Here is a 24953-nt window from a genome sequence, read left to right on the forward strand (position 1 = left end):
CAATTTCTTTGCAATGAGAAATCTTTAGCCCAATCGCTGCTCAGGATTGAAGCAAAAATTTTACGGCTAAATATGACGCAATGAGTACGCATCACTTTTTCTCGTCTGCTGCTGCTTGAATTAAACCACTTCACCTTCTTTCTCGATTGTTTCAAACTGTGTGAGTGCGTATTTAAAAATTTTGGGGAGCAGATTTCCCCATTATCCTGTGCTACACAGTATGAAATGTGAACAGAATAAGCATGCTTATCCTTCTTTGGATAAGCACAATATATCAAGTAATAAAGATATATTGTGCCTATCCAAAGAAAAATAGTTTAAAAGCTAATCCAATTGCGTACTAAAAGCAGCAATAGGTGGCGGTAATAATACAAATAAATTCAGATAAATAATACATTTAAATTCATCTCACATTCAATTCGGTATAAACCTGTGAAAAAAAAAAAAAAAAAAAAAAAAAAAAAAACAGATGCATATCTAATGTGTATTTAATATGATAAATATGATTTAATATGATAAATATGATTTAATATGATAAATCTGATTTAATATGATTTAATAAATAATAGCATACAATATATGTGTGAAGTAATTGGTCATATTATCATCAAAGTTTCTTGTCAACGGCAGAGTAAGAACTAAAAACTGTTAAGTTTTGGTGAAGACTGCTTGATTTGCTGAAACTTTTAATTCTTGCATACTTTTTAAGGATAAACTTATTTAATGTTATGCTTATATTTCGACAGATGAACTGAAAGAATCTGAAGAAAATACTGAATTAATTTTTATCGAGTTTTCTGTGATCCACTTTCCTATATGTACTGTTTCTTGAGTTTGTGTCTTCGAACTCTTATCACTGCGTTCCAGAAATGTTATGTTCTGCGTTTATATATATATATTATAAGCAAAGTTGTAAGTACAATGCTAAAAAGGCCAATTTTGGTCAAAATTTTTTGCGCAATATGCTGCAAAATTAAGGAAATGAGAAGAGAAATTGTAGTTAGCTCGCCAAAAAGTTACCAAAAGCTGTGGCTCCAAGAAAGGTTCAACACAGTATGAAAAAAAAAAAAACAATGACATTGAATGAGGTGAAATATTAGGCAACTTGCCAAATAAAATGTAAATTATAAAACACAGTAAAATACTAATCGTTGGAAACAAGTTATAGGCCAAAAAATAAAACACAGTAAAAAACCAATCGATGGAACAAGTTAAAAACATATAAAAAATAAAAATTAAAAGCGGAAAATGGTAAATTAGCTCAATTCGAGGTCCAACCTGGCTTTTCAAGGGAAATTTCTGGGTGAACATCGAAACAAGCTAACTCCATTACGCGTTTCGCCAAAACAGACAATTGAAACTTTGCGTTACAAATTTTTTAATTAATTACATAAACCGGCCAAAAATAATTTTACTCTTAATTCTCTGTTCCAAATATATATACATATATTAAGACAAAAAGTAAGAAATTTAGAACTAATATTTCACAACTGAAATCTCTTTTCTACAAAAATCCTTCAATTGATTTCAGTGTTTCTCCCCCCCTCCCTGACGAAGTAGCATCGAAGTTAATTGAATTCCTCTTCTGTTTTTGTTCGTTTTTCTTTAAATTTCATTGCTTTTTTAAATGGGTTTTTGCTTATTTCAGAAGTTTTGTTTTTAACCTTTTTTAAATTCTTTGTTGCATTTATAAGATTATTTGAAATTTATTAATTATGAATCTCAATTTTTGGTCTTCGTGAAATATTAGTTCTAAATTTCTTACTTTTTGTCTGTAATGATAATTTTCCTGAAGCTTAATATGCGAAAATACTAGGCATGTTTATATTTTATTTTCAAACGTATTGTTTTGTAATTATATGTATGTTGGCAAACATTTGCATATTTACTTCATGCTTCTAATAATGAAAAAAGCAGTAAAGCATATTCAGTGTCAGTTATATTTGCTTGCAATTAAACTCTTCATCACATTTTAAACTATACAGTAAAAATTGAAAAATTGTTTAAAGAACATTATTATAAAGAAGAAGCATTAAAATATGACAGTGAATAAATATATTACCTGATAATTATGACATTTTATAACTATAAAAGGATCAATATTTCGTCTTGATATGCCCTTTGAATCCCATTTTTAAAAATTATAATACAGATTGCAGTGAATAATTCCTCAAATTCTATGTAAGATAAATCAAAATATGAATTTAAATATATTAAAATCTTTTATTTTACTTCCAATAAATATCTGTAAGAATCAACTAGTTTGCAAAAAATATCGCCGAAAAAAAAAAAAAAAAAAACTTTGAAAGCTTAAGATTTTATATTACCCCCCAAAGGAGCGATTTTTAACGTTTCGTGTATTACCTTTATTTATTAAATATAATAAACCATAAAATTTAAATCAACTGCAATATCACAAAATATTTAAAAAAGCGTATCTTTAGAATTTCCAATACACAGTCTCGAGAGTAGATTTTTTTTTTTTTTTTTTTTTTTTTTTTTTTTTTTTTTTTTTTCGTACAGTGTTGCTATTGCTCGCTTTGATATCTTTGAGTTTGTTTATCAAAAATTCATTAAAGTGTTACAAAATATGAAATAGATAATAAAACAAATTCGGAATTCAAAATTTGGGCATCCAAGTGCCCATGTTCGGATGGAGGATTGCGTTATAAAAATTTTGAGGGCTCTAGGTACAGTCGTTTTTTTATAATGCGAGAAACATACGTACATTCATGAAGATTCTTCATTACTTAATTCCTTAAAATATAATACAGGGCGATAATATTCGGTGGCAACAACTTAAAAAGGCTTCGCCGTTTATAGTGAAACGACACGAAATGTCATTTTGAGACAAAAAAAAAAAAAAAAAAAAAAAAAAAAAAAAAAAAAAAACTCCTTCATAATACATCCTATAATGGCATACATGTGCTACTCATTCAAGCACTCTGGAAATTCGGAGCTAAATTTTAGTTCATTTTAACATAAAAGCAATTCAAAAGATTAAAAAAAAAAAAAAAAAAAAAAAAAGTCTGAAAGCTTTCAGATTTTATATTACACCCACAGGACCGCTTTCTTAATGTTTTGTGTGTTACCTTTATTAATTAAATATCATGTTCTTCGAACTTAAACCATAAAAATCCAATTCAGCAGCAATATGACAAAATGTTTAAAAGAGCATATCTTCAGAATATCCGATAAAGAGTCTCGCGCCCTGGAGATACTATATCCCCCTAACAGTGTTGCCGTTGTTCGCTTTGAAATCATTGAGTTTCTTAATCAAAAACTCATAAATGTTTTACGAAATATGAAATAGATGATAAAACAAATTCCAGATGTGCATATTCGAGTGGAGGAGTATGTTATTGGAAATTTGGTGTCTTTAGGTACCGCCGTTTTTTCCCAGTGCGAGAAATATACATATATTTAGGAAGATTCTTCATTATTTCATTTCTTTATGTACAATGTAAGGCTCTAATATTTGGTGGCAAAAATTTGAAAAGTGAAACTCAGTTTTATAGTGAATCAACGCAAAGTGCCAAAACGAAATTAATAGCCCTTCTGTTCAAATTGCCCCTTTGGGCTAAAAATTAAAATAATTATCATTTACCCGTAGAGAAACTGTAGTATTATTTATTATAGCATATATGAGTAATATCGTGAAAATCTTCAAAGTATAGTTACATGAGAAAGTGAAAGATGCGAAGTCTTCCTACCTATGACTAATAACATGGATCTTTTCTCAAGCACTCTTCCGATTTTCTTGTTTATATATTTCATTTTTTCATAAATTGTTTGAAACGAGCCCATTTCAACTATAACCCAAAAATACATGTGCTGTAACGTCTGAATACCCGTGTTGAGTGAAAGAAAATAAAAGTTGTCTTTTAAATATTTATTTTAAAAACTTAATAAGAATTTCCTAATAACTATAAATAACATAATCAATTATTACAACCGTAATTCACACAAAGGCCGCTGGATGCAACCACGACGCTGGATTGCGTCTTCTTCCGAGTCTTTCACTACATAAAAAGCTCACACACAAAGCCCCTTTCTTTCGTTTTGTTAAAAGTCTTATCGGAAATACCTGGAATGAGGTAATTACTAAGTTCCTTATGTCCGGCAACTGCACCAGGGAATTTTCGCAACACCTTTCCTCAAAGTTCTAACTGACGATTAGTCTGTGAACAAAAACAGGAAGTTCTCCTCATTAAGCACCTGCGTGTCAGAGGTGTGTATTTTTTTAGAATATCTATATCTGCGCTTTTAAATGAATAAAATGAATTCTTTAAAAGGAAAAATATAACAGCTTTATTGTAAATACCTGAATTCGAAGCCTCATTTTAATCTTCTTTGTATCTTCATCCATCTAAAATCAATTCTTCATGTATTTAAGTTTTGTAATTCATACTACAAGTCCCATATTTTAATGCTTTTTCTTTCTAATACATTTTTACCTTTTTAGTTTCTCGCGAAACATATTTTTTCAAAACTTCTTGGAAGGATAAAAAAGTATCAAAACAAAACAGCTAGCCTCAAAAGGTAGACCCACTTGATTAATCCATAAAATCCAGAGAGAAAACGTGGAAGAAGGGGAGGGAAGTTTTCCCTGGCACTGTTCTTCCTGCTTCAGCAAGAGGCTAATGTTCATCTTCCAGAGGACAAATTATCCTGCCGTTGACTGCAGAACATTAATTTTTAATGAACATTTCTCGATTCCGGTAGTTGCGAAGCGATTTTCGATTAACCCAACCCTTGGAAACTTCCGAGGATATTTTTCAGCCCTTTTTTCTTGAATAATCGTTCGCCGGGGATTGTGGGCTGCAGCAAGTCGTAACTGTTGAGCTGTTGGAAAGCACAAGACATAGTTTTATGCAGAAGTTCGCAGAGACTTTCTGATTTCATCTGTTGTTTGTGTAGGCCAGTGTTTATAGCTTGGTGAGGAAATTGTAATTGAATTGCTTTACCTATTTTAATGCTGGAACAAAAGAACTTTTCATTTGTTAGGGATGTACCTCAAAAGTTTGCATCTCCCTTCAGGAAGCTTTGACTACCTATTTGACACTGAAACTTTTGAAACAGAAAATTGAAATTTTCTCTAGAATTTTTAGCCCAAAAGGACGATAGCCCGAGTGGACTATTAGTCTCGAAAGAGTATTTTTCGCCCCGCCCCTATAAACGGAGAATCACTTTTCAAATTGTTGCCACCAAATACTATCGCCCTGTAATATTTTTAAAGAAATTAAGTAATCAAGAATCTGCACATATCTGTATGTTTCTCGCATTGTGAAAAAAACGACGGTACCTAGAGCCTATAAACTTTGAATAAAGTAGTCCTCCACCCGAACATATGCACCTGGAAGCTCCAATTTTGAATTTCAAATTCTATATTTCATATTTTTCAAAACAATAATAAAATTTTTATTAGCAAACTCAACGATTTGAAAGCGAGAAAGAACAACACTGAAAGGAATAAAGCGCGCGAGACTATCTGTCCAAAATTCTAAAGATATGCTGTTTTTAAATATTTTGTGATTTTCCTGTTTAATTGAAGTTTATGTCACGAAAGCGCGAAGAACGTCATATCTAATAAATAAAGTTAATACACGAAACACTAATAATAAAAAGACACAAAAAAAGTTTTGTAAGCCATCTTACTAAAAAAATTAAACATCGATATGATAAACTGAGAAAATACAAAAAAACAAACAAAAAAAAAAATTCTAAAAACGTATGCCAGCATTTAACACTGCATTGTGAATTCTAAACATATGCTGCTATGCTGCTTTTAAAATGTTTACAATTTTGCATTTGAATCGTAGACGGCGTAAGTGAGAAGAAATAGGTGCTTGATTAATATAGCAGGACTGAGTACAACAGCAGAGTGGTAGACTGCAGGCTCAGAGAGAGCATAATAAACCTTAACAAATCATTCTGGACGATCATTTAAGTCTAAAATCTTTTAGTTTCCACCCCCTTAAATATAAAATGTTTAATATAAATTCGTTTATATATATATATAAATATGAAGTTTAAATATAAATATGAAGTATTTATATTTCCTTCATAACAACAATTTAGAATTAGGGCTATTCTAAGGAAGTTTATACAGTGCACTGAATATCATGACAGTTTGAAATTTGGCAAGATTTCACACTAGGGTACTTTGACTACTGTGTTGAAAATTCAAAATACCACATGTTGAATTAAAATTTGATCTGGAGTTTTTTAAATAGTAAGTGAACCTAATGTTTATAAAACTAGTTCAAACAAAACTACTTTTATGAAATAATTGCATTTCATTGCTATCAAGTTGAAATCTGAAGAAAGATTTCAACTTTTGGTGCACTTTGGCTATTCTGATGAAAACTGGAAACGGACATTGAATTAAATTTTATCTGGAGATTTTAAAATAAAAGATGAATCAAACCTACAGAAAAATAGTTTAGATAAAAACATTTTTATGAATTTAATATAATGCAGTTATTATCGTGGTAGCTTAAAATCTTGCTGTACGATTTCAACCTCCAGTACTTTAGCACTTAGAACTGAAACAAATACACTCATTTCCATTGTAATTAGATTAATTCTAACTGAGGTTTCTTCATAGATTATTATGAAGGTGATAATTTTATCTAGTTATCATCCTTTTAATAATCATGGCCTGCTCGCCTCGAGATCCAGACTTCTTAAACGTAATAAAGGTGGCATTCAAGTCAATGTCATCTGAAAACCTTATAATTAAAGTCACAGTAATAATAATAATAATACGAAAAAAAATTTTAAAATCGGAAGGCTTTCAGATTTTATATTACACTCAGAGGGGCGTTTTTAACGTTTCGTGTGCTACCCTTATTTTATAATGTATCATGTTTTTCGCACTTAAACCATAAAAACGTAGGCATCACAAGCACTCAAAACAAAAATTCAACAGCAATATTACAAAATAATTTTAAAAGCAATATTACATAACAATTTATTCGAGTGGAGGAGTACGTTATTCAAAATTTTATGCCTCTAGGTAAGCAGTTTTATCACAGTGCGTGTATGCTGCTGTGAAAAGTTGCATACAAGCATTCATACAGATTCTTCATTATTTAATTTCTTTAATACAGAGCTCTAATCTTTGGTGGCAACAATTTGAAAAGAAAACGCCATTTATAGTGAGCTAACGCAAAATGGCAAAACGAAATTAATAGCCCTCATCGGAAAATTGTCTTTTTGGGCTAACAAACATCCATAATCTTATTTTCGTTGTTAGAGATTATTATAAATATATGTAAATATTATTCATATTTCCATAAGGTAGAGGTATTAAAAATTTCCCTTAATTTTTATACTTTTAGTTGAAGATAATCTTTCTTGCACAAAAACATGATAATAATGGTGATTTAAATATCACCCAACAGAAACGGCGAGAAGGAGAAGCTGTAACAGAGTTTTAGCCAACGGAAAAAAATAGTTAACGAAAATGCATTTTATTTCTTTATGAATCGTGTGATTTTACTCCATGAAAATATATTGGTCATTTTGAAATGCTATGAAAGAAAATTGATAATTAAATTAAATTATCACCTTCATAATAATCTAGGAATTAACATTAGTTGGAAATTATTTTGGAAACTTCTTGTATTTATGTAATGAAGAAACTCATCTGTAACAACGAAGGAAGATATCAGAGATACTTTTACATCTGACTCTGAGACAGCTGTGAAAAGCTGCAGCAAAGGTACAAAAAGTCGCAGTAAAGTAGGCACTTCAAGAAGATATTTTTTCAAAAACCTCAAGAATCTGAAAAATCTTTAATTGATTTCCTTTAGGTTTTTTATTTTTCTGATCTTCAGTATGAGGCTAAACTAATGTCAGTTTCAATATGTCAGTAAACCGATTCGCATACTGTAACTAAATCAAACTATTCTTAGTATCAAAGTATAACTAAAACAACATGTTTTTTTAGTTCCAGAATTTTTCCATGTAACTAATGATGCAACACAAAAATGAGCTTAAAGATGCAGTTTTAAATTTGCTTTCATACAACAAGGAAGTTATTTAAATCTGCAAAGTTGTATAAAAATGGTACCATACCATTTATACTTGCAATTAATTGTTTTAACCCTCAACGTTTAAACCCAAATTACTGAAGCCTCTCACTTTATCAGAATTTTTAGATATGAAAAATATCATAGGCTCATAATGGTAAACAAATATCTAGTCAGTGATCTCCGCAAGAAAAGGTAAATGGACACTTGTTCCCCCCCTCCCTTTGTAATTAAAAAAAAATGTTTTTATATTGCTGTTTTATATTATTAGCCCAATTTGACAGTTTTCCCAGAAGGGTTATCAGTTTCGTTGGTTCACTATAAACGGCGTCTCTGTTGCCACCAAATATTAGAGACCTGTATTATATTTAAAGAAATTAAATAATGGAAAATCTGCATGAATGTATGTATGTTTCCCAGTTTTCCGAGAAGGGTTATTAATTTCATTTTTCGGCATTTTGCTTTGGTTCACTATAAACGGTGTTTCACTTTTCAAATTGTTGCCACCAAATATTAAACCCTGGATCATGTTTAAAGAAATTAAATAATGAAAAATCTGCATGAAATATGTATGTTTCTCGCACTGAAAAAACAACAGTACCTAGAGACATCAAATTTTGAATAACGTTATTCTCCACTCGAATATGGGCATCTGGAGGCCCAAATGTGGAACTTGGAAATTAGTTTCATTATCTGTTTCGCATTTTGTGAAACTTTACCAAATTTTTTATTAACAAACTAAACGATTTCAAAGGGAACAGTGGCAACATTGTACAGAAAAAATAAATAAATAAATAAATAAAATAACTAAAAGAAATAAATGAAATGAAAGGAAAAAGAAAATTAAGCCCAAATTAATTTTAAATTATGCCCAAAAGGGCGTTTTTTTAACATTTTGGGCGTTACCTTTATTTATTAAATGTCATATCCTTCGCACTTTTAAACCATAAAAATCAGTTCAAGAGCAATATCGCAAAATAATTTAAAGTTGAGCATATCTTTAGAATTTATGATAAACAGTCTCAAGCGTTGGAGATAAAAAATTCTTTTCCGTACAACGTTGCCATTGCTCGCTTTGAAATCTTTGAGTTAGTTAATGAAAAATTTGTTAAAGTTTTACAAAATATAAAATCGATAATAAAAAAATTCCAAATTTCAAATTTTGGCTTCCACATGCCGATATTTGCAGTAGGATTATGTCATTCAAAATTGGATGGGTCTAGGTACCGTTGCTTTATCACAATGCGAGAAACATACATACATTTATGAAGATTCTTCATTATTTAATTTCTTCAAATATAATACAGGGCGATAATATTTGGTGGCAACAGTCTGGAAAGTGAAACTGATATTCAGAGTGATTCGACGCAAAATCGCAAAACGAAAACAATAGTCCCTCAGGGACAAAGCCCTTTAGGACTAAAAACATTTTTATCTCCAACACGCAAGACTGTGCATCGGAAATTCTAAAGATATGCTCTTTTTTAAATTATTCTGTGATATTTTTGTTGAATTGAATTACGAAGAACATGCTATTTAGTAAACAAAGGTAACACACTAGAGGTTAAAAAAGCTCAAAAAGCTCCTCTTTGGGCGTAATATAAAATCTGAAAGCGTACGGAATTTTTTCTTTTTCTTAAATATGTTTTTATATCATTGTATAATAAGGTACACGTATAGTATACATATAGTCTTTGTATTGATGCGATACTCTAATCTATTTCTGAGATTCCAGTCCATAATTAAATAAAAATTTATTGATGTAATTATTTGTCTCCAATGTTTACACTTACAGAAAAATTTTAGCGAACGCCTTAATATTATTTGTAAGGAATATTTGCTTTGTTTGAATAAGTAATGAAGACTCAGCACAAGCGCTGAAGTTAACGTTGAAATATTCTAAAATCGCATTTTCTACTATCATTTCAGCCACCATCATGATTAATGTATTGTTTTCCCTTTTATGATTTCTGTGCCTTGATTCCAGTCATAATTCTTAAAGCGATTAAGTGACATAGACATTTAGAACTCCTCGCTGTTGTGTTTCTCAATTATACATTTGATTTTTGAATTTTTTTCGAGCACGTGCTTCATGAATACTTCCATTCCATGTGATTCACGATCCATTTCATGTGATTCTAAATTCTGAAGGTTATCTTGTGTCCTCATTTACGTGCGAAACGGGTTACGCTTTTTATTTTTTAACCTTCTAACCGTAATAATATTAAACGAGAATAAACTTCTTCGCTATCTTCTTTGAGAAAGGGGGTAAAAAAGAAGAAAAAAGAAACAACTCTTCAAATCTCGAGTGCGGCATCTTTTTGTCTAGGCGCACCCCTTACGTAGCCCAAGGGGATGGTGCGATTTATCATGCCGCTACGCAAAGGCCGCCTTCATTTTCTTGGCAGGGGTGGAGCAGACACGTTCTAGCTACCGTAAAAGCTCTGCCACACCCAATTGAGAGAAATGGAAGGTTCCTATTGGCTGAGATTGGAACACGGAGGCGTACAGAGGGAGCCACCACCGCCGAAACGCTACCAAGATGTTCGGAAATTCGACAGTGAGAATATACTCGCGTAGTCTTAGTTTGTTTCCTGCCCTGTTTCCATTGAATTGTATACTTTTAACGCTGTAAGGCATAACTTTACTATTGCTCTTTGCGTTTAATACGGGTTAATTTTGAAGCTTTCCGGGATATCTGCCTTTTTATATGGTATTTTAAGATTTAATAATAAACTTTTGAGTAGGAATATCTGAAGCTTTTATAAGCTTGCTTGTTTGAAAGATCAAAAAGCTGTAAACTGGGAAAGATACAAACATTTTTGGCTGCTACTATTAAAAACTAGGATTCTACCAGATAAATAATAATGTTGTTAGAAATTTGAAGCTTGAAGCAACTGAAAATATAACTAAAAACTTACAGTACATCGTGCGTTTGTTTAATCAAATTATTTTCTGGGAAATTCAAGTGATAGTTTAAATAATTTTAGTTCCAGAAAAAGAATTAAAGGTACTACAGAATAATAAAAAAAAGTATGCTAATAATAAATTTAAATTCGGCTAATTGAATATATAATTTTGAGGTATTCAGAAAAATGCTCATTTGAGCAGTTAGGTAACATTTTTTTTATTATTATTATAAAGAAAAACATCTTTAAAATTTATGGTAGTCTTTCAAGAATGTAAAAATTAATATAAAATGATTCTTAAATTCTAAATCTTAAGTTTATTTTCATTTCCATAAACTCTTTACATATATAGGAGCACAGAAATTAGGAAAAGTATAATAATATGCAAGAGCTTCATATGAAATACAATGACATCTAAGTTGAAATTAGTTCCTCCAAGCACAATATATTGAGAGTCAATTGTGTCCTCTCCAGAATTCGAAATACTGAACTTCCAGTGTCCGCCTGGACATGTTAACCATTTATATTACCAGTGAACAGACGGGGCAAGACTATCCCTACATAGAAACGTACATCAATTTTTTAAGCATTACCTTGCTGATCATTTGAATAACCGTTAGTTAAAATTAAAGCAATATTAAAAGCAAAATAATAGTAAAGCTAAAAGTAATACTGTTAAATTAAATGAAACATTTCTAGATTGCTGATCAATAACAGTTAGTTAAAATTAAAGCAATATTAAAAATAAAACAATAGTAATAGTTTAAAGCTAAAAATCACACGTTTAAAAATATAAAACAGTATTAGATTGCTGATTATTTGAATAACCGTTAGTTAAAATTGAAGCAATATTAAAAGTAAAATAATAACAATAGTTTAAAGCTAAAAGTAATACTGTGAAATTAAATAAAACATTTCTAGACCGTTGTTCATTTGAATAACAGTCAGTTAAAGCAATATTAAAAGTAAAATAATAGTAATAGTTTAAAGCCAAAAGTCATACTGTTAAATAAAATAAAATTGAGTTAGATTGCTGATTATTTAAATAACAGTTGGTTAAAGCAAAATAATAGTAAAGCTAAAAGTAATACTGTTAAATTAAATGAAACATTTCTAGGTTGCTGATCATTTGACTAACATTCAATTAAAATTAAAGCAATATTAAAAATAAAATAATAGTAATGGTTCAAAGCTAAAAGTATTAAAGTTAAATTAAATAAAGCAGCATTAGAGCGCTGATCATTCGAATAACAGTTAGTTAAAATTAAAGCAATATTAAAAGTAAAATAATATTAATAGTTTAAAGTCAAAAGTTATACTGTTAAATAAAATAAAACTGTATTAGACTGCTGATTATTTGAATAACCGTTAGTTAAAATGAAAACTATATTAAAAATAAAATAATAGTAATAGTTTAAAGCTAAAAGTAATACTGTGAAATTAAATAAAACAGCATTAGATTGAACTAAATACTTTTAGATTCTAATAACATACAATCATATAAAGCGAGTTTTCGTCGATTAAAAGTAATTAAGTGGTGAAATTGCGAAGTAATTTAAAGTAAGTAGTCTAAGAAATCATTTGCACTTCCTTTGTTTCTGAGAAATGAAAAAAATAATATAATCAAAAATAAGGAACAGCCTTATAAGAATACCATGCTTCCTGGCTTACTTTCTCCTTCCTTTTTCTTTATTAATTTTTATCTTCTGAAAATGGAAAGGCGAAAATTATGAGAATAATTTAATTTCCGAAGGACGTAGTTACAAGAAAAACATAAAAAATGAAAAATAGTTATAGACAAACTACAGGTTACTATCACAATATTATTTTTTTAAACAATTTTCTAATAAGAATACAAAGTAATATTGGCATTACAATATTTAATAAGATATCTTCATTTCTACTTCCCCGTAACTTCAATCTCAATCGTTCTTATTGTTGTCTCTGTTGTGAATGTGCAGCTGACTGAGCGAAATAGTAAACTGAATTTCGGTTTATGTTTGCTAAGCTGTGATTGGTTGGTTCTTGTATTAGACTGGCATAAAGTTCAAAGGTTAGAAGGAAAAGTTTGGCGTGACCTTCGTAGGTAGTTTGAGAAGGTTGTCTTTCTTAGTAAGATGGCAATAATCACTGCTTGGACGAATCCATTTTAAAATTTAGGGAAGCTCGTTCTACAGATGCACTAAAAAAGGGGAAAATTATGCGAATGTTTTTTAAACTTTGTAGAGTTTCTCACTTTGGAATTCTAAGTTAATGTTGGAAGTGAAGAATCTAAGAACTGATAAGCGAATAATCGCTTGAGTTCGGTGACAAGAAACAACAAGATGCAAGAGTAACTAACCCTTTATTATTTCAATAAGATTTAAGAAAACTCCGCCTGGGAGTGTACAAGCAAAGCCCGCACTTAGACTTGAACTTAAAAGACTAAGAATTAAACTAAAACTAAGATTGACTAAAGAAGTATAGCCAAAGCTATCAAGGTTCAAATCGAGTTGGCCCCTAACTTATTTGACTACGAAGCTTAGCAAGGGCCTGAGTACGGCCGAGCGTAGTAACAGCTTTGAGAGAGAGTGGCCAAAAAGGCGACGTGCGTAAATCAGAAACTCTGATTCTCTCTGACTCAGTAACTTCGTGGTTTAAATACCGCTCCTCCTCATTAAATATTCAGCAAGATTCCAAAACTACGTTCTGGCCGGAAGTAGTAAGTTGAAGTTAAGAATTTGACAGGAAAAGAACTTTAACTTAAAATTTAACTGTTAATAAAATTAACATAATCCTTACAACTTTCAGAACCTGGCGATAAAAAGTTACAGAAAAAATATGCTAGGAAATGTGGTATCATATGACGAATTAATAAAATTAAAAATTAAATACATTTTAAAAAATAAAAGTAAGATTGACTTGAAGCATATTCCCAACTGAATATTTTATTCTCGTAAGTTCTCTAAAAATTTCGGAAAAGATATTTAAATTTCATTCGTTTTTTTAGATTAATAATAACTTGAGTAAAAATACTAGAATTTACCAACCATTTACTTAACATTACTACTTTTTGAAGTGGAGTTTCCTCTTTATATATCTCATTTAATAAAATAAATTACTGTGGGGAAAATACATGACTTGCAGTTGAATAAATGTAGTAAAAAAAAATTTTAAAAAAACTGGTTTACTATTATATTAAGAACGTTACCAGAACATAAAATAAAATTACCGTTTCCAACAAATTTTTTTCTCTCTCACGCGTGCGTAGCCATTCTGTAGGACGATGTGAAAAAAAATTAAAATTTAAAAAAAAAAAAAAAAAAAATTATATATCATAAGAATTAAATGTATAAAAAAGTGCTGAATTGATGAATAACATGACTTTGAATTCGGTGTAAATAAGATATGCGACAAAACACTTGCCATCTTCTCAGGCTTGGTAGGCCGCATGAATAAAGACTTTCCTAACTAATCCACTTAACATTATTATACAAACAGAAGCATTATTATACAAATACTCTGTTATTAGGCTATTTATGAAAGAATAAATCAAAATTATATGAGTCCGCTTAAAAATTGTATTACATCCAGAGATTTTATTGAAGTGTCAGACAATCATATTTGTAATGATAACTACAGAATATGATTTCGTAATTAAGTGTCATTCTAAGTGATAAAGAGTTTTGCATCAGAAACAGAACTTAATTAATTTCAATTTTCGTAACAGGCGTAGATGAACAGAGAAAATATAGCTGTGGTAGTAGTATGACGCATATAAAAAAATTATTCTCCTTCATACACCCTAATCTCCAACACATTCCACCTACAAAACTACCCGACTATTCAACCTTATCATTACCACTGCTTTTAAGTTTTGCTGGTGTGCTCACTGGGTTCTAATTGTAGGTTTGGTTTATTTAATTACAGCAGAAAACGCCCATGCAGCCAGCTCGTTCGCAGGATTCGAATCTAACTACCAGTGTTTAGCGACTTTAACGCTCGACCGCTGGTGGGCCCTTTAATTTTAGGACGTGAAAATGTATTAGGCAGATCATTTCTGTTTAACAGGATTGTAAATATGTTACCGTGAAAGACCGAAATTGGAGAATTTCACCGGAGAATGTCAGCATTCACCAAATACGTCGGTGAAAGATCGAATATTGCATCACATTCTTGTACATTCGAACCCTCACCGGTGTATGTCGACAATCACAGATATGCTCTCGTGTAGGTTGAAAAGAGAGGAGTATATGTACACGCTGTCATTGCAAAAGGAAGTGTTCCACAAATAAATGCAGTTGTAAAAGCAAGGGCCTCTTGTGCAATTCAAAGTGTTATAATAATTTAAGTTGTTGCAATAAATAATATTTGAATCACATAATATAGTAAGTTTTTAACTTCTATTGTTTTCCTTTCTCATTTTGAATGTACTGTGTGCTTTAAGTTCTTATGTTCTTATTTTAAGTCTCAAGTGCGTTTTTTCGCGACTGAATTACGGAGAAGAAAATATAATATTCTTATATGTTCAACATTCACCATTAGTACATGGTGAATGTCGACTTTACCAGTGTAAGTCAGAAATAAGAGTATTTGGAAAATATTTCGGACATACACCAAGCGACTATGTGAATGTTGACATTCACCGGTGAAAACCGACATTCTCCAGTTTTCAGTGTTTCACCGTAAGAGATATATTGTTACGAAATGTACAGGCACGGAAAGATAGTTTCCCCGCAAAGTAGGTTTAGGGTTGCCATAAAATGGCAAGGCAATGCAGGATTGGCACATTTGGCTAGAAATCGCCCATTTGGCAACAAAATCGGCGATATGCCATGGACGGATGGAGAACTTTCTGGAACGAATTCTTACCGGTTTAGCCCAGAATGTTCTTCAACACAAGCCGAAAACTATATAAACCCTGCTGGCCCGCAGTCAGTTAGTGTGTGTGCCTAGTCTAGCGAGTTGATAGTCAGTCACTGAGCGAGTGTCTCGAAGTCTAGCGCCGAGTTGGTCATCGAGTGCATCGAGAGAGTCTGTTAGTGCGTCGCGAATTAGTGGATCGTCGAGTTTTGGCTTAGACTGTGCTGAGTCGAGAGCTATACTCTTGTGTATCGTCGAGAGCATCGCGTGGAGAGTCTCGAGAGTACGTGGAGTTCCGAGAACGACCAAGCAGAGTTGGGAGCTGTACTCGGGTGCTTTGTAGTGAGGCTGTCTCCACCGTTATTGCCTGACAGTGTGAAGGCTGTGTCGCTGAACGTGTCAGCGTGTTTATAACAGTTCGACGACTGTAAAAGTGACTTTGGAGCTATCTGATTAATTATAGGTTAATAAAGTGTGTTTCGATACTATATCGTCGTTATTCACTCCAAATCTACGAAACCCGTACGAAAGCGAAGGAAGAAAATAACGTAACAATATTAATACCATTCTCTAGTATTATTTTATGTTTTTATGTGTTATTTGACTTGGAACAAAAGTGGCATTCACCTTCCCACTTTCTAGCATCGATTAAAGTATGCTTCTGTTTTGATGCGTGCCTTCTATCTCCAATCTCTGCCCCTCCCAGTGGGAAATTTGCTGATGATACCTGCGTTTAGTATGTTAGATTTAGAGTTCCGAGTGCTCTTAAAGATTACTCTTACATAAATTAATGGTTCTTCATTTCGATTTGCAAAACATTTAGCTTTTATAAAACTTAAAAGAAATTTATACGAATATTCAAATTGTAAAATTTACTAATCAGATCAAATTTTTTATCTTCAAGTTGAACATCTGATGCGTAGCAACAACACTGAATGTCACAACAAATTACATTTAAATGTGTCCTACAACGCTCCATTTTCGAATGTAACACTAATTCTGAATGCTGATATTATAACGTTAAATGGAGTCATAAACTGAGAGATATAACTAACTTAGGTTAAGAAATCTGAGTAAGAGTATTCTAAACTAGGTTGAGAAATTTAAGTAAGATACTTTTCTAGTTCTTTTTATCCGATTTTTCTTACGATACTTTTAATTCTGAAAGCGAAATAAAAATTCATCGAAATTTGTAGCTTTATCGATTAGGAAAGCAAAATTAAATGAATAACATTAGATTAATAAGTAGTAGGTACTTATGTATTAGAGCAACGACCTTACAATACTCTAAACATTGTCAGCCATGCGCAGTATATTATTTTAGTCTTAAAGTAATTGCTGCGGATAGCAGTTCAGTTTTAACAAGCAATGTCTTGTCTTCATTTTTGTTTATTTTTTCTTTATTTATTTTATTTTATTTTTTATTTTTAGTCCAAAGAGGCAATTTGCCCAGAAGGGCTATTAATTTCGTTTTGGCATTTTGCGTTGATTCACTACAAGCGTTGTTTCACTTTTCAAATTGTTGCCACCAAATATTAGAGCCCTGTATTATATTTAAAGAAGTTAAATAATGAAAAATCTGCACAAATATATGTATGTTTCTCGCACTGTGATTAAAAAACGGTTTCTAGAGCCATCCAATTTTGAATAACGTAGTCCTTTGCCCGAATATGGGCATTTGGAAGCCCAAATTTGGAATTTTTTTTATTATCTGTTTTATATTTTTGTAAAGCATTTATGTTTTTGATTAAGAAACACAACGTTTTCAAAGTGAGCAATGGCAACACTGTATGAACCCCCCCCCCCCAAAAAAAAAAAAAACATTTTTATCTCCAGGGCGCCAGACTGTGCGTCGGAAATTCTAAAGATATGCTCTTTTAAATATTATACGATATTGCTGTTGAATTGAATTTTATGGTTTAAGTGCGAAGAACATAACATTTAATAAGTAAAGGCAACATACAAAACGTTAATAACGCCCCTTTGGGCGTAATACAGAATCTGAAAGCTTTCAGATTTTTTTTTTAAATTTTTATTTTTTTTCTTTACTATTATTTGTTAGTCCATAAGAGCTTTATCGCTGAATGACTATTCCTTTCATTTTGCGATTTTGCGTTGGTTCACTATAAATGTCCGTTTCACTTTTCAAACTGTTGCCACCAAATGTTAGAATCCTGCATTATATCAAAAGAAATTAAATATGTACGTTTGAGACGGCCGGTTGCCAACAAAATGGGAGGTGCACAACTACATATTATAGGACTCCTAGATACAAAGTTTCAACGTTCTGAGACTACTCGTTTTTGAGTTATGCGATATACATACGTACATACATATATAGAGTATGTACAGATGTCACGAGAAAATCTCTTCTGAATCCATTTTAAATTCTTTTTGCAACCCGTTTTTTGGGAAAAAGCGTCTTTTACTCTATCCTTAAGTACAGATGTTACGCAAAAATATCGTTAAGTTGTATTCGATAGCGGTCAAAATGAATATTTTCTTTGAAATATGATACCCGAAAGTTTTCGGGTCATTACAATACTTCGTACAAACAAATAAAACAGAAACGAAAATAAAGGAAGACAAAACAAAAATAAAGAAAAGTACAGGTCGAAAAAAGGATGAAGATTACGAAATTTAGAGATTTTTAGGCTAATACCGTATCTTTTAATTTAAATTAACACAAAATCTGTTTTTCCGAGTTTCGTATCTCAAATTGACGTATCCGTTTTCTTAAACTAATATTTCAGATATATGTAGCTATATTTTATCCTCAGACCCTTTTCATATCTCCCTTAGAGAATATTTAAATGAGCCTGACAACTTTTAAAATATCTTAGAAAACTCATAAATATTTTTGTTACCAAGGAAAGAGAGTGAATAATAGCTCTGGCGAAATCGCTCATTTAAGTTATCCCCCTCTCGCTCTTTTTTCCTCTAAGATTAGAAGACTGCTTTTTACATTCAGAAGCTTCTCTTAAGTGCTTCTGAAGTGCCACGTTTTTAGTTCAGTACCTCAAGAACCTGAAACTTGTTTTTTGGTAGACTTCCAAACTTAATTTTATCGCAATACAATTAAGCAGAATTTAAACAAGAAGATTACGTAATGAAAAGTAATTAGGGCTGGATATAATATTTTTAAATCAAGCACTTAGTCAAAAATGAAAATCAGAGGAAATGAGGAATGTTCACAGAAATCTTAAGAAATATTCCTGAACGCCGCCTTTGATGACGGCCTGACATTGTTGTAAAAGTCTTACAGTGCTAATATTCATCCTGGCGGAAGAGATTCCATATATAAATATTATGTAGGCTTACAGTGCCTGTGTATAAGCATAGATATTGCAAATATTAAAATTGTCTTGTATAAGTTACATGAGACTTATATTACTTAGATATAAAAATGCTTAGATATGAAACACATAATACTTAGATATAATCATGGTAAGGAGGGTCTTCCATATATAAATTACAAAGATTACAAACATAATACAAATATTGTCTTGTATAAGTTACATGAGACTTATAATGCTTTCATATTATGTACATAACACTTAGATATAATAATACGCGTATATGTACATAACATTTAGATATAATAATACTTATATACATAATACTTGGATAAAATAACACTTATTTATACCTAACACTTAGATATAATTATACTTAGCTATAATGATACTTAGCTATACATAATACTTAGATATAATCATGACAAGGAGGGTCTTCCATATATAAATTACAAACATTACAAACATATTACAAACATTGTCTTGTATAAGTTACATGAGTCTTATAATACTTTCATATAATACACATAATATTTAGATATAATAATGCTTAGATATGCATAATACTAGATATAATCATGACAAGAAATGGCTTCCACATATAAATACAGATGGCCTGTGTATAAGCATAGATATCCCAAACATATTTACAAACATTGTATTATATAAGTTACATCAGACTTGCAATACTTGGTACTTTTCCGTTTTGCCAGTGCAGGCGATAAAATCGCCAATAATGGTACAGCTGATGCCAAACGGAATATCCTCGCTGGTAACGTTTTACGCCTCATTTTCAAAACAAATCGCAGCCATTTCTTATCAGATTGCTTGGTTCTCTCAATACTGGCATACAATTACATACAATTTTTACCTTTTTACCAGATAGTACAATTTTATGCCCTAAGGCCATTCGTGGTAATTAAGTCAATTAGAATGCAATCACACCGCTCACCCGAAGGCAAAAATATAGAAAAGGCAATGTCAAGGGTTAAATTCATCAGTTCTAATGAGAATACACTAGCGAAGTAAAGCACTACGGTTTTACGTAATTTCTGAGTAAGCTTATATATATTCTTGCATTTAAACTTGCATTCCAAATTAAAATTTAACTTGAAATTAATGTAGATAATTCTGAGAGAATTAGATTTTTGTAGCATAGTTTACGTGAGATGAGATCACTTGGGGTCAAGTGATATTAATCGGCGAATCAGCTTGTTGAACCATGAAAGCATAATAAATTCTTAAATTAATGTCTTTTTACAAATTTATTGTCTTTATTTATTGGCTTTTTACAAAATTTTAACGATATTAAAATGTTTATGCCTTCGAAATAAAAAATTCTTAGAACTAACATTTGTTAAAATTTTTTATGTGTATAATCTATGTCGTCGCTAATAAAGTCTGCTTGGCGAGATTTGCGCCGGCGAAACGGAAAAGTACCCAATGCTTAGATATAATATAATAATATTTACATATACAATAACACTTAGATATAATAATACTTCTATACATAATACTTAGATATAATAACACTTATATATACCTAACACTTAGATATAATAATACTTAGCTATACCTAACACTTAGATATAATAATGCTTAGCTATACATAATACTTAGACATAATCATAACAGTTATTGACAGTAATTCTTAATGCCTCGCTGACCATAGTTTGTTCCTTGTAGTACCTTGCTCAGCATAGATATAAAGATGCTTAGATATGATACACATAATACTTAGATATAATCATGACAAGAAGGGTCTTCCATATATAAATTACAAATATATTACAAACATTGTCTTGTATAAGTTACATGAGAATTATAATACTTAGATATAATACACAGACTTAAGAAATTAGTATAAAGTAGCCAAAGTTGCAATAATTACAAAAGAAATAACAATTTCAAAACCAGCGCCTAGTGCTGCTAAATTTTAAAAATGAATTTTAAAGCACATAATACTTAGATATAAGGTGCTACTTTGGTAGACGGTTGCACGGATTTTTGGCGATTTACTTTGGCCGAATTGTTGGCGTGGTTTTTACAATCGTCAACCATCTTGAAAAACGCTGTTTTTACGTATTTTGCGCATAGTAAAGTATTCGAAACTTTGAAAAAATAAATATCGTTAAAAATAATGGATTAATTTTTGGTTGGAAAGGTTTTTTTTTAAGATGGCAGGCAAATGTAAATAAATACATTTACTACGAGTATAAAATACTAAAGTAAGGTTAAATTATTACTTTCATATAGTTAAGAAATAGAATAAAAACACTATAAAAACATTGCGCCAACGTTTAATTGGATTAAAATATTACGTAAATTGAATATCGCATTAAAAACCATCATACCAATGTTTAAAAGAATTAAAATATTACTTAAATTCAAATACTTTAAAATAAGTAAATAAGAACGCTTCGTACACTAGAGCTAAAATGACAGCAATTAGTTTATTGCCAGTAAAAAAGGAGGAATGTCTAATAATTTTTTCCGTTACAGCGGTTATTTCTTCCACCGTGACCGTAATACCATATACGGCCGTCCTCAAAATAGGCTCTTCTAACGATCTTCATCTGTGATCCACACTCCTCGCACTTCATTGAAGAAGCAATTAGCGAGGTTTCCTCCAAAAATTAAAAATAAATTTCCTCTGACCCTTGTAGCAATTTATAAATAAATCTTTGATTAGGAAAACCAGGTTGGCCAAAATAAGGTCTCAAAGGACAATTTTTTTATTCCGATACCAATAATTTTTGGTACTTACCAATAACAACATTAATCTTTGAAAGGGACATATTTAAAATAAAATTTTAAAATGGCGCGGCAATGCATAAATATTCTGTACCCAATCAGGGAGCTGATTACATCACGCCTAGAATTAAAATTATTTAAATAATCATATATAATAAAATCATTTTTCAAAACAAAAATGCAAAATTAAATTGTATTTTAATATTTGACAGTCATAAATAATGTTTAAAACATTAGATAAAATTTATAGATATTAAAACCAATTACTTTTAAAACAAGGTGACGTCATTGATTACATCATCCACTACATAAATTATACAAAATATCATAAACAATAAAATATTTAGAAGCCATAAATAATATTTAAAACACGGAATTTATGCATAATAAAACGCATTATTTTTTTAATAAAATGACAGCAAAATATCGGTTACCATAAATAACTTGTCTAACAATGGGTTTACCGTAAGTCGTATTGCTCGCCAAAAAAAATCGACAAAATCCGTGCAACCGTCTACCAAAGTAGCATCAATAATAATACTTATATATACATAACAAATTAGATATAGTAATACTTATACACATAATACTTAGATGTAATAACAATTACGCTACTATACTTAGATGTAATTAACCTAACACTTAGATAGAATGATACTTAGTTATACATAATACTTAGGGATAATTATGACAGTTATTGACAGTAATTCTTAATACCTTGCTGACATAGTTCGATCACATTCTCTATCTTACTTTCCGCCTGCTTATTACCGTAGGTATTTTACGGCCAGTATATACTGCTTGAAAGATTTGACTCACTGATTTGACTACCGAAAAGAGCATTTTGTATAAAAGATGTGCATAGAAAAAATATTTTGTTTTTAAAAAAAAAGTGTATTACTTGAACTATACACTGTTACCCCAGTTTCCTAAGTTCTTTGCAATCTTTAAATTAAATGTCAAACACTTCTCACACAGGAACAACAAATATCGATGAATTTTTTCGAACGGATATATTTGATTATTAACATTCCTTCCCCGTCCCCGAAAAAAGTATTTGATCTAAAATAAATATCTCAAAATCCTCCTTCATAGCTCTCCTTTATTTTCAGAGAAAGCGAGGTAAATTCAATCATAATCGATAACTTCCGATTAACTACAGACTCCGTTCTAAATGATCAGATAATCTATTTTAGTATTTAAAAGCATTTCTTGGTTTCTCTTAAACCGAAGCTTAAAAAATTTTACAGTAAAGATTGAAAGCAAGAGGAAACTCTTAAAATTTAAAGGAAGAATACTTTAAAAATTTCTTAAATCTTGCACGTTGCATGTGGATTGTTGATTCATTATTGCCATTTCATAATTTTAATTTAATATTCAAGACTGATAATCTTCATAAATGTTTAGATAAATGCTTTTTAAATATTCGTTTTTATTTGATTATTTTAATTGTGAAAGTTAATATCCATTAATTTCAAGTAATATCAAAATGTCTATGTATTTCAATAAAACAGCAGAAATTAAAACTTAACACAACACATAGAACCTGGATTATTCCTGATCTTTTACTTGTCTAAAACTGCAGTAATAGAAAATTCTGGTCTAAAAATCCTTTGCTAGATTAAAAATGTAAGCTAATTGTTTCTAAACTCAAATTAGTAAAGAATTTTGGGATTAGAATAATCTTTTAGTGTCATTAAGACTGAAAGGTAATGTTTAATTTATTACTGGAGCACGTCTTTATTTCTTGTTGCCCTTTAAATGTATTATGTAACTGTATCTTTCAACGAAGCCAGTTTCAAGTCTTTTCTCACGAACTCAGCTGTTTTTCTTCTAATTCTTTACCACCAATGAATTTGATATACCATATTTCAGTTCTTATGCCCGCATGATTGTATAACTTGGATTTTTTCCGAGTTGCGCAATAGCGCTTATATCTAAAATACCACCAACGTCCATAGAGCAACATGCCATATTACAGGTAAAAGCTTCACCATGGTACCCCCACCGTGGATTCCAGATTAGGATGTAATTATATCTGAATCACTGCTTTACACGCGCAGTTTCGTAACAATTTCTCAGAATCCAACTGCACCACTTCAGAAATCAAATTTTGGCTATTTTGAGAGTTAAGAGTTTTAGAAATTTGGCTAAAATTATCTAAGACTTCATGACTATCTAAGACATGACAAAATAAATTATCATTAGCACGGATCTTTTGCTTTAGAAATTTTGCCATCTCTCAAAAATTTCGTGAACTTTCTGTAGGGAAAGCCAACCGATTCATTGTCGCTCAGTGCGTGCTCCTTTAGAAAACACGCAGAGATGCTTCAATACTGAGCGAAACATAATACTGAACCCGGTATTTTCATTTTCACCCTTTGCTAAACAAACGTGTCGCAGCAATCATTGGTTATCTCACAATGATCATCAGATTCCTATTGAGCCTTTTTATCATATTATGGTAAAACTAAGGCTGGCGGCTTCGACAATTCACATACAGTACTTACATAAGTTATGGCACTGCTTAATGACTTTCATTACACAGTTTGCTTACAATTACCTTAAGTCTCTCAGTTTTTGGCATGAATCTAAGGCTTAAGGCAGCGTCTTCAGATTTTAAATAGAATCGCACCAAAAAGGAACAACGATACGTTGTTAGGTGGAAATATTTCATGTGGCAACAGACATAAATTTCTCTAACCTTAGAGAATTCTGCATTGCAGTGAAAAGAGCATCACATAAAAGTGTACACATTTCTGCTTGTTGCAATTTATAGTTTAATCATTTGAGTGCACTGTGCTCGTATCCTATATTGAAGAAATGCTGCCGTATCTGAACACCAGATTTAAGTTTTAGCCATCCAGTTGGATTTTCGGGTTTGGTACCTAATCTAATTTTCCTGTTTAAAGGCTGGTGACCTAAAGGTGAATTATTTCTTAGAAAATAAAGTAAACCAGCAGGCAAGCTTGCCAGATGAGCAGGCTATGCCCAAAGCAATATATATTCTATGCACTGTGAAACTGAAAATAAAATACACTATTAATTTAATGTACTATTAATGCAATTTAATGTAATACAAAGTTGCTAGTTGAAATCAAAGCGACATATAT

The sequence above is a fragment of the Stegodyphus dumicola genome, chromosome 2 (genome assembly GCF_044657685.1).
Source record: "Stegodyphus dumicola isolate Sdum_Otavi_A_Nest chromosome 2, ASM4465768v1".
Classification (NCBI taxonomy): domain Eukaryota; kingdom Metazoa; phylum Arthropoda; class Arachnida; order Araneae; family Eresidae; genus Stegodyphus; species Stegodyphus dumicola.